The 10,458-nt window shown below is 43.2% G+C and overlaps 1 long non-coding RNA gene across 1 annotated transcript; it reads left to right on the top strand.

Annotated features, from left to right (window-relative positions):
* The first annotated feature begins 3,287 nt into the window (after positions 1-3,287).
* LOC114545265 (uncharacterized) lies at positions 3,288-4,971 on the top strand. Its single transcript, XR_003690854.1, has 3 exons — positions 3,288-3,364; positions 3,577-4,260; positions 4,943-4,971. It is a non-coding gene; the product is annotated as an uncharacterized LOC114545265 (long non-coding RNA).
* The last annotated feature ends 5,487 nt before the right edge of the window (positions 4,972-10,458 follow it).

Genomic DNA, 10,458 nt, shown 5'->3' with positions numbered 1-10,458 from the left:
CTCAAAACATGTACCACAAAAAAAACACGTCAGTCTTTTTTTTTTATAAGCATTCTCTGGAGCAGCTTCAGTTGACTCCACTGGGCAAAATATGGATAATGTTAAATCCAAGAAACACTGCCTTTGGACATCTAAAGCTGAATTTGCTGGTGCAGCTGCTTTGGCAGCACATTTAAAGCACCAGTGGTTCTTACTAATGAGTATCTGTAATTATGGGAGACAGTCAGACACTGCTACATGAGAACTCTTATTTAACTATGAAAATTAAGTCCCTGAAGTGTACTTTCTGGTGAAACCAGTAAAGTAATCTGTTTGATACAAAGAAGGCAGTTAAGCCTTTCCTGAGAGCAGGGATTCCCAACCATGGGTACTTGTACCTCAGAGGGTAGGCCTTCTCCTGCAGTTGTCATGTGTATACAGTGTACTATACACATATTGTGACAGCTGTGACTATTGACCTCATAAGGAGCAGATTCCAGATCGGCCCATCTGAGCTTTCATTTTCTCAAAAGCAGAGCAGGATACCAAGGGCTCGGTTTACACCTATCGCCATTTCTAGCCACTGGGGGACCATAGGCAGGCTGGGGGAATGCATATTAATGTTAAAAAACCTCATAAAGTGACATTTTCATGCCATGGGACCTTTAATAAACTTGAGATTATAAGTAAGGGTCTGTGGAGGTACGTCGGACAGAAACGTTTGGGAACCACTGGCTTAGAGAACAGCCTGCCTGTTGCCTGCAAACAGCTTTGAGAGATATTCTTGTCAAAAAAATAGAATACTCCCAAGCTGTTAATTTATACATGAGCTAAGTTCTCCCACATAGCAGGTGTTTTTCTTGCTGTATATCTTGTCTCTTTCGCTTCTTTCTGTTCACACTCCCTTCCCTCATCTGCCTCTCATGTCACAGCTCCTCAGATGATGTTAGCACATGACTTGTGAAAGCAGCCACTGCAAGGCTTATTTTGTCCAATTAGTTGCTTTTAATGGAAATTCCCATTGGTGCCTGTAGCTAACATGACAAGAATTCCCCTCACTCCTTGGTTGATATGAAAGATGGAATATAATCTGTCCTAGAGAGAATGTGGCATAGTGTATTTATTAATTCATGTATTTACCTAGTTCATTTTTGCAGTGTTATTATTCTTTCTCTCATTTATTTTATGTCCTATGAAGGATTTTATTTCTGGTTTTCCAGCAACAGTTAACAAAAATAGATCTGGTAATATTGAAGATGTAGATACTGATTAGGTTATATGTTTATGCAAATAAGATATACATTACATCATGTTATGCAAATCCCAACAGACAATATCTCTTTCTCCTTCCTTTTCTCTCCGGATTGCTATCTGTCATAGGCTACATCGGATTTTTATCATCACAATTTAACTCCTTACAACTGACGAACGGAACTAATGTGCAATAACCCATTATTGCACATTATGTTCCATTATGTCCACATTAAGTGCAATATCATGGACATAGTCATGATTCTGTATTAACCATGTATTCTCACACTATACCTCAGATCTGATACTGTACATATGCAACCCCACCTGGACTGATCCCTACCGGTAACCTGTTTATATTTTTATGATCCATACTGGTGACCTGATTTTGGCATTGTATATATTTGGGATTTGCACCTTATCTTAGAGTTTTATATTTGCACTCTTACCACTTTGTATTGCAATTGCTGCACAGCAATTTCCTTCAGGATTAATTAAGTCTTACCGTATCCATGTACTGGCATTGTCTGCACAGAATATGTGAGAGGTCAAAGTAAATTATTTTGAGGCTGTTGAAATTTGTCTGAATACTGGTTGAGGCATAATAAAATATTCCATAAAAACATGTTTCCCATCCACGAAAGATCGTGTGAAAATACAGATTTGCGAATCTCTGCCCACAGATACAGAATGGCTCTTGAGTCTTTTCTAAACAACATATCAGACTCCAACTTTAACCCAACAATGCTGTGTAGGAGTTGGGAAAAGACCCCTAGGGTTAAAAATATCCACTTTTATCATATTGTTTCCATGGCAATTCTATCACATACCGTACAGTGTTTGGTGTTTTTAGCCCCTTGGGGAGTTTCACTAAGGATACTGATCAACCTACACACTGCAGACACCACCGCCATCACATAATTTCTCCTCACATGGCTTCCACCCCACTATTAGTTTTGTTTGATGTCTCTGTAGGTAATAGGCAGGTGTTTATCTGAAATGGGGCCCGATCATTTGGGTGATTGTAGCAGCAGACTTGAAGTGGACAGTTTATATTCCCTCAAACAACCTGGAATTTACAACCGTGGACAATCCCTTCTTTCTGAGCCTTTGAGCAATTCAACTGTGTGCTGTTTTTGTGGGACACGATGAATTAGTATTTATAACATGAGATGAGATTGCATGTGAATGAACCCTGTTGAGAAATTTCTAAAGAAAAAAACAATATTGTCCCTTTTTTGCCCACTTTCTTATAATGCACCATCTATAAAGCATTTAGGTTGTAACTGATCCTTTTGACTATAGTCTTTATCTTCCTTCACACTATTGTTGGTCGTTGACCACTCCCATGGACCATGAGACCATTTAACAGTAATAGGACTAAATCCTTTATTAGGTTAGTGAAGATTTGATAAATTATATAAAAAAACATATTTAGTGATTTAATTAAATTGTTTGAACATGATAGCTTATTAGAAAGTGAGAAACTGATGTCTCTTTATTAATGGATAAGAAACATTTATAACAACCAGAAAAGATAAACCACTGGGGATTGTGACGTGAATGGCGTCTAACTGTTCTGTAAAGCAATGAAGATTGCTTTATTTACCATTAGTAAACCCTAAACGGTTCCTTATTTTAAAAAAAAGAAGTAGTCTACCTGATAGGGTTACAGTATTGAATATTGGACTGGTGTCGTCAGTTACCATTTAATTATAGCCTACAACTAGGCTACTACATTTCAACAGCATGCACAAACGACCTACAACCTATGAGCCGGTGACGGCCAGCTGTTCGGGAGCCGCGGAGTTCCTTGAAACCCCTGAGCGAGAGTGGCCCCTCCTCAGCGCCGGTCAGATCTCTCCCTGCCTCCCCTCTCTTCGCCCCCACCCTCTCTTTCCATCGCTCTGTGTATGTGTGTGTGTGCGTGCGTGTGTGTGCGCGCGTGTGTGCCTGGAGCAGGGACGCATGCGGCTGGAGTAGAGTCCCGGCTTCTCCTGGAGCTGAACCAACCCCAACGGAGGCGGTCGGTGTGCCACTCCCCCTCTTTGAGGCTTCCCGTCGGCACGCGGCGGACAAAGCAGACGGCTGTCCCCGTGCTGCGCCGCAGACCGGCCAGAAAGCAGCTTGCCAGGTATCATGACGCACCAAAAAATTTGCTTTTGGACTTCTCTTGATTCTACCATGTGGCAGTGCCCACGCTGTTTAAGTCGAGTTTCACCGGCTCCCCTGAATGGAGCAGCCATATAGCCTAAGACTTGTGTGTCAACCAGTCCGGTTTGTCATCTCTGCTGCCCTACGTTTCATGTTGTTGTCAGTGTTTGGTGATGTCATTATTTCTTTCAGATGGATCTGCGCTCTGTCGCCGCTGCGTCGCATCTCTCAAAGTGAGAAGACTCGCTCTGCAAATGTGCGTCCCCTGCTTCACAAACTTGGACCGCTGCCTCTGTTCGTGGCGGGCGAAATCCAGGCTTCTCTCCAGCGCTGCAAACCTCTGTCACTGCTGACTAACGATGTGGTGGACGGTGGTGTGACACCGCAAAGGGACAGCCCAGAACTTATCACTAAACTGTTACCAAATCAACTTTTCCTCTGCGGATGAAGATTTGTTTGCCCGGTCTATGTGGAAGTGCTCTGGGAATAACTGGAGTAACTGAGTGTAAATTAAAAAGTATCGTACGTCTTTAATTTATAGGTGTCTATATCATTCCACCTGGACTAACTAATCCCGACTGTCCAGTGTCCACAGTCAAACTGGAAGGGATGCGAAGGCGAGCATGGTGCTCTGCTTTCTTATCTTCTGTTGCTAACGCACAAAGGGGAGCGAAATTGGATTGTAAACTATGTGGAGTGATTCCTGAGGACTGAGTCGCTGCTCTCCGCGGGTGTATGGTGAAGAGCAGCCCGAGGATGACGGGAGGAACCCGGGAGGCTCCGGTGAACGCCTCTCCGGCGGTTGCGTCAAACGCAGAGGGCGAGGAGATCGAGGTTTTGGAAAGCACCGACGTCCTCCCAGTGGCTCCAGAGGACGTAAGTCTGCACGCAGTACAGAGAGACCTCAAGTGCACTTATGAATACTGTTACTCTTTGACGTTTTAACAGTCACTTAGAAGGACCTCCACTTTCCTTTGCACTGGAGCAAATTCATGCATTAGCCTACATTTAATTTCATGAGGCAGAATATCATAGCACGAGCCTAAAATACATTTTAGATGGTTATTTATCTAAATCAAATGTCATGTCATAACTTGGGAGTTTTACAGTGGTACCAGATGGGATTTAAAATACCAATGAGAGTATCCACCATAGACACAAAGCACATCCTTTCTAGGAATATGATTTTGACACACACGCACACACACACACACACACACACCCACACACACCACTCTTGCTCCATTAGTTGTCTTAAACATTCAAATAGCCTACAATAAGAAACTCCTTACACATAATGATCCACACTTTGGTAGCCTACCTTATTATCTTTTGCTGTGGCTCATTGAACACAATGATCAGATAATAACAGCATGTGATTTTAAGGCTGCAATTAAGGCAATTGTGCATAGAGAGGAGAGAAGTCATATGGCCAAGACTCATCATTTCCAAACAGGTGCTCCTCTCCACTCCAGCACCTGTTTCTGAGATTTTTTTTTTCTTCTCCTCCTCTCACTCACTCCTTCCCTTGCTCTTTTTCTCCCTTTCCTTTTCTCAGCAATGGAAGTCTCTGTTTGACAAGGTATGTATTGCAAGCTACAGTGGCTTGAATCTCTCACCATATGCATGGTTTACTCATTGTGGAGGAGCGTTGTCTCGAAGGCGCTTATCTGTGTGTGAACTGTAGGTGACCTGACTAAACCTGTGTTATTAGCTTGAAGCAACACAGATGTATAGACCAGATGAAACACTGCATTGTCTTGCCTAAAGGTCATGAAACATGGGGACGATTTTGGATGAACCGAGATGCCATATTGCAAGTATCATTGGAAACAGGATGAAGTTACTTTTTAATGTGAAAAAAGTCTAAATTTAGAGCTTTAGTGTAATATGCCTATAATTTACTTTCAATACTGTGATTTTTACAGATGCTGTCCATGTATCATGGCCTTGGCATTGTAATTATGCTGTAACACTGGCTTTATCACTAATGGAAGTGTCTTAAACCATCAACCAGAAATCATGTATCATGATGTTAAACTTCACACAGCTTGCTTGTGTTTGCTTTCGTTGCTGTTTAAAGCATTTTAATTCTGCTTCTCATTCTGCTGAATACAGCTATTTTTTGAGTGCTCACTCACTGCTGTCTATAGTTTTTGTATCACTGTTTCAATTAGATTTGTCTCTTTCTGTGGGTAAACATACCCATCACTAGTATTTAATTTGGCTAATTGAGGTGAAACTTCTAGGTCTCAGCTATTGAAGATGGCTGTCTTCTCTCCTATAGCCCCAGTTTGTGATTTAGGCTGATTAGACAAATGTATTTTTAGATCAAATTTTTGCCTAGTGCAGCTTTAAATCCTTTGCCTGCTGGGTAACAATCACGGCATAACGTGTAACCAGGCCGGGGCTTTGTCAACCCAAACTCCACCAGAGGCTAGAGCACCACAGGAGTGGAGCACACTGGGGGTGGTGGGTGTGTCGTCCACTTACATTGACCCTGATAATGCAATTAGGGTGATACATAATCCTAGATGCATTGATCCATCAGTCAGACCAATATTGTAAGAAACACACACACACACACACACACACACACACACACACACACACACACACACACACACACACACACACACACACACACACACACACACACACACACATTAATAGAGCCAATAAACCCCAGGAGAAGAGAAACACTGACCAGCTGATCATGCATGCAGAATGTTGGACTGACAGACGGCAAACGGGCCCCTTACTATCACACACACACACTTACACACGCACGGCCACCACTCTGTGGGGCTGCTGCAGCACCTGCCCGACCTGGTGCCCCCTACTTTCTCAGGGGGAAATTGTATGCATGTGACTGTGTGTGCAGGGGGTTAGTGAGGATGTTTAGGGTTGAGTCAGAGGCTTGTGTCATGCTCACTCTTTCAGGGGGAGACTGAGGTCCCATGGGATTACGGTAAAGGCTAGCTGGAGGGGGGGGGGTATTAGTGATGGAGCATATTCTATTTACAGGCAGTATGTGGGCCTCCCAATCCGCTGTATTATGCGTGTGGCACAGCTTTGAATTTCCTAAAGTGGACATTGGTCTAAAAAAACGTGGGTTCGCCTTAATGGGAAGGTCATTGCCCAGTCTTGCAGCAACAAATGTCCTTTCACTCTTTTATTCTTTTTTCCTCCTTTCTTCTCACAATGAGTTGATCCATTTGTCAACGGCTGACCTCTGAGACCCCTAGCTTCTGTGAAGCGACACAGTCTGGCAACCTGTGTCACTGCATGAGAGACAAAAGAGTCTGCTCGGAAACAGAGTGATGTCTAAGCTTTTATTTGTCTAATGCAAATATACACACTGTGCCTGAGAGGGAAGATGTAAAATAACACATCTACAAATATCAAGAATGACACTGTTTAGGCTGCATGGACTAAATTTTGTCTGCATTTAAGACACACATTGCGATGGCTGCAACTATAGTTTTGGTGTCCTGTCTGAACCAGGGCTCAGTCAGATCCAGACTTAGATGAAGACTCTGTTGTCCACCAAAATTGGCTAATAGCGGATGTATCAGAATGGTAAGTGTGGTCAGAATCTTTTATTTTTTTGTTAGCTTGTAACTGGCAGTGACTGACAGCAAGGGTGACAGTGTGTTTTCGCTCTGACTGACAGGCCGCTTTGCACTGGAGGTTTCAGCTTTCCTTTCTGGCTTTTGCATTAGTGACGTACCTAATCAAACTTGCCTGTGATACGTTTGAATCTGAGATTTAAGTGAATAGTGCATAGACATCTCTCTGTTCAGCAGAAGAATGTGAAAACCCCTTTCTTTTTAAAGATTTCTTTTAATTAGACAGTGATAGTTAATAGACAGGAAAGGGGGAAGAAAGAGAGGGGATGACACGCAGCAAAGGGCTGCAGGTCTGATTCGAACCCTGGCCACTGCCAAGGACTCAGCCTGAATGGGGCACACACTCTACCAGGTGAGCTGGAGGTTGCCCCCGAAAACACCTTTCTAGTGACAAACTTTGCACAGATACAGCTTATTATGGTCAAGGTCAGACATTTTTGGTGACATAAACTTAAAGAAAAACACATTTTTGAGTGGAGGGAGACTTAATAAAATGTTCCAGTGTGTGTAATGCATCGGCAAAATAAGATTTTCAGAGATGATGACAATGATGCATCTGTTGTGTTAATCAATTCTGGCGACCCTGCCTTGTTAAATGCAGAGCACATTCATTTCTGTCTATCCCATCAGGGATGTTTACACAGCAGAGAAAAGACAGGATCTCTCACTCATGCTTTTTTTTTGGACTACAACTTTTCTCTGTCTTCTTTAACACAGTTTGGTGTGTGTACAAACCTTCCCCATCATATCATTTTTACCAGCTCCCGTGTGAACTCGGTACATACGGCTATCAGTTTCTGGGTTTCAGACCGTCGGGGGCTGGAAGTGCTGCGTCGCTCCGTTCGCTTTCCCTTTCACTCCTCTCTCCTGTCCCTGGAGAGGATTTTGTTGCTGTGTAAGTGCTTTCCTCCTCTGCGTGCAGGAAGTAAGAGAGCAAACCTCAGAATGCTTTGATTCATGGTCCCCATCGCCTGAAACAAACATGAGTACGGAACACAGACAGAGACAGTCTAATGAAGGAGATGAGATGCTGTTAGAGGATAGCAGGTACATTGCCCTCTCTCTCTCTCTCTCTCTCTCTCTCTCTCTCTCTCTCTCTCTCTCTCTCTCTCTCTCTCTCTCTCTCTCTCTCTCTCTCTCTCATAATCAGTGTCCCAGCCTTTATCTGTCCTCTAGACACACACACACACACACACAGAACATTGATGATAGGCTTACTGGCCTATAGATAAGGTAGCCACTATGGTAGCCATCCACAGATACAGGTAAGCTTATGAATTAACTGTGCCTTCCACGTGTATGTTTGACATTAAAACATGATAATATATATGAATATGTAAACAATTATTATTTTAATAGCTTAGTATTGTAGGGCACCTGTATATATGTGCAATAGAAACATGTTTTTGTTTTACTCAGATGGCTCTTCACAGCGCTCTTGCAGAAATGTGTGTCTCTTGTTGTGGTAGATGACTAAAAGCATACCGGTGAACAGTAACATTCTTTGATTCAGGCTTTGTGTCCGTGTGTGTGCGTGCGTGAGTGAGTGAGTGAGTGAGAGATCCATACATGTATGTGTCCCCAGTTGCCTATGTGTTGACAACCTGCCCCCAACACCATGTTGAAATGCCCCCAGGCGCGTGCCTGCAGGAGCTTAGTGATTAAACACTTTCACATGGCTGCATACTTTCCCCCTTCATTGCTTGCTTGGTGGCATAAAAAAACCTCTAAATGCGAGTTATAATCCTAAAACTCCTCACTCTAACCCACAAATAAAAGTCTTTTAGATATTTCAGGAATGTCATCTACCCAGAGGGACTTACTCTGTGTGCATACTGTTGTAGTTAAAAGCACTGTTTTAGCCATATGGTACATGATTTATGGTCATCTCCCCATCACTTCTTAACTAAAGTAGTGACAGTTAGTTCAGTTAGAATAGCCCAGCTCATGTCATTAATTAAAACAAGCAGGGTGCGCCTGGATAGCTCACCTGGTTGAGCTTGCGCCCTGTGTACAGAGGCTGTGTCCTTGCCGCAGCGGCCGTGGGTTCAATTCCAATTGCCCTTTGCTGTATGTCATTCTCCCCATTTTCCTGTCTTCAGCTGTCCTATCAACCAAATCCCCCCCCAAAACAATTTATTAAAACAAGCGGAAATTCAGTGTTGGGGAAGCCCCCTGTTCCCAGTGGGACTCGTGTTTCTGTCGTATATTTCAATGAATAGTTAGACATTCAGTGGCCATGCCTGAGAGAAAAGGATGGTCATTATTAAACGTCTTTTTGTCTGGCAGTGCTGTCTCGCTTCACTGTCACGTGCACGACACAGCTGGCATCCTTCTCAGCTTCTCGCTCTTTTTTTTTTTTTTAAGTACACTTCAATGAATGATCCACCACCCAGGTAACAGGCACTTAATGGATAAGGAGCCCTCAGCTGCGTTTACCAGTGCATGCAGGTATAGCATGACTCGTCGCGCCCTGTCAGTTTTACCTACATTAAAAGCAAGAGGGTGTGTAGACAATGAGATCATAACAGCAATCAGTCTGGCAACAATAGTAAAGACTATAGCTGCAACTGTTAAGTTAGTATTTTTGAGTAGGTGTTGGCCTCTTCTTGGGTTCCTTTCCTTCATAGTGTGTAGATTTCTCTTTTTCTCTTTTTCCCATACAGTATGTCTTTGGCATGCTGATGTGCTTATCAAGCTAATTGCCTTTGACACACACACAGATGGTGGGGTCACAGTCTGCTGACCTGCTCATCTAACTCTAGTGATTGACACCAGCTCGTCTAGTCTTGGAAATAACTCAACGACAAATGTTTTGTGGTGATATTGAAGTGTGTTGTCTTGATTCAGAATCGTTAAAGTAAATAAAGGCAGCAAACTGTGCCCCGCCCCATTCTATTAAAAAGCTGTGAGGTGATGTAATAACAGACAGAGCCTCAAACATTTTCATTGGAAGATTTAATCAGAGCTCATCTTTCCCTGCTCCTCTGCCTCTCTCCTCTACTCGGCTCTAAATAGATTTCCTTAATGAAAGGCACAGTTCCAGTTGGCAAAGTATGAAAACAGTTTCTGCTTTTATGCAGAGGTAAAAATAGCTGCTGTGCCTGTCGATCTGTAAATGGGAGAAAGAAGATGTGCCCGTTTACCCGTAATTGGCTACAGTGTGCAAACCCATGGCAGCGATGGCATGAAATCGAAGTGTCTCTTTTGATAGTTGAACGGCTCAGTGATCTGGCAAGCTCCATATGCTTTGTGTGTGTATGTGGGTGTACATACAGTATGTTTGTACTCACCAGGCCTAAAAATGTAAATCCATTACTAGAGGTCAAGGGAGGGCAGTTAAAGTGACAGCACACAGTCCCCGCTGAACAAGCATGTGGTGGATGCTGGGTATGCCTGCTGCCTTTTAGGACCAGTGTGAGTGGGAACTGGGATTTGGCTC

The sequence above is a fragment of the Perca flavescens genome, chromosome 2 (genome assembly GCF_004354835.1).
Source record: "Perca flavescens isolate YP-PL-M2 chromosome 2, PFLA_1.0, whole genome shotgun sequence".
Classification (NCBI taxonomy): Eukaryota; Metazoa; Chordata; class Actinopteri; order Perciformes; family Percidae; genus Perca; species Perca flavescens.
This window is presented reverse-complemented; position numbering and strand designations above follow the sequence as displayed.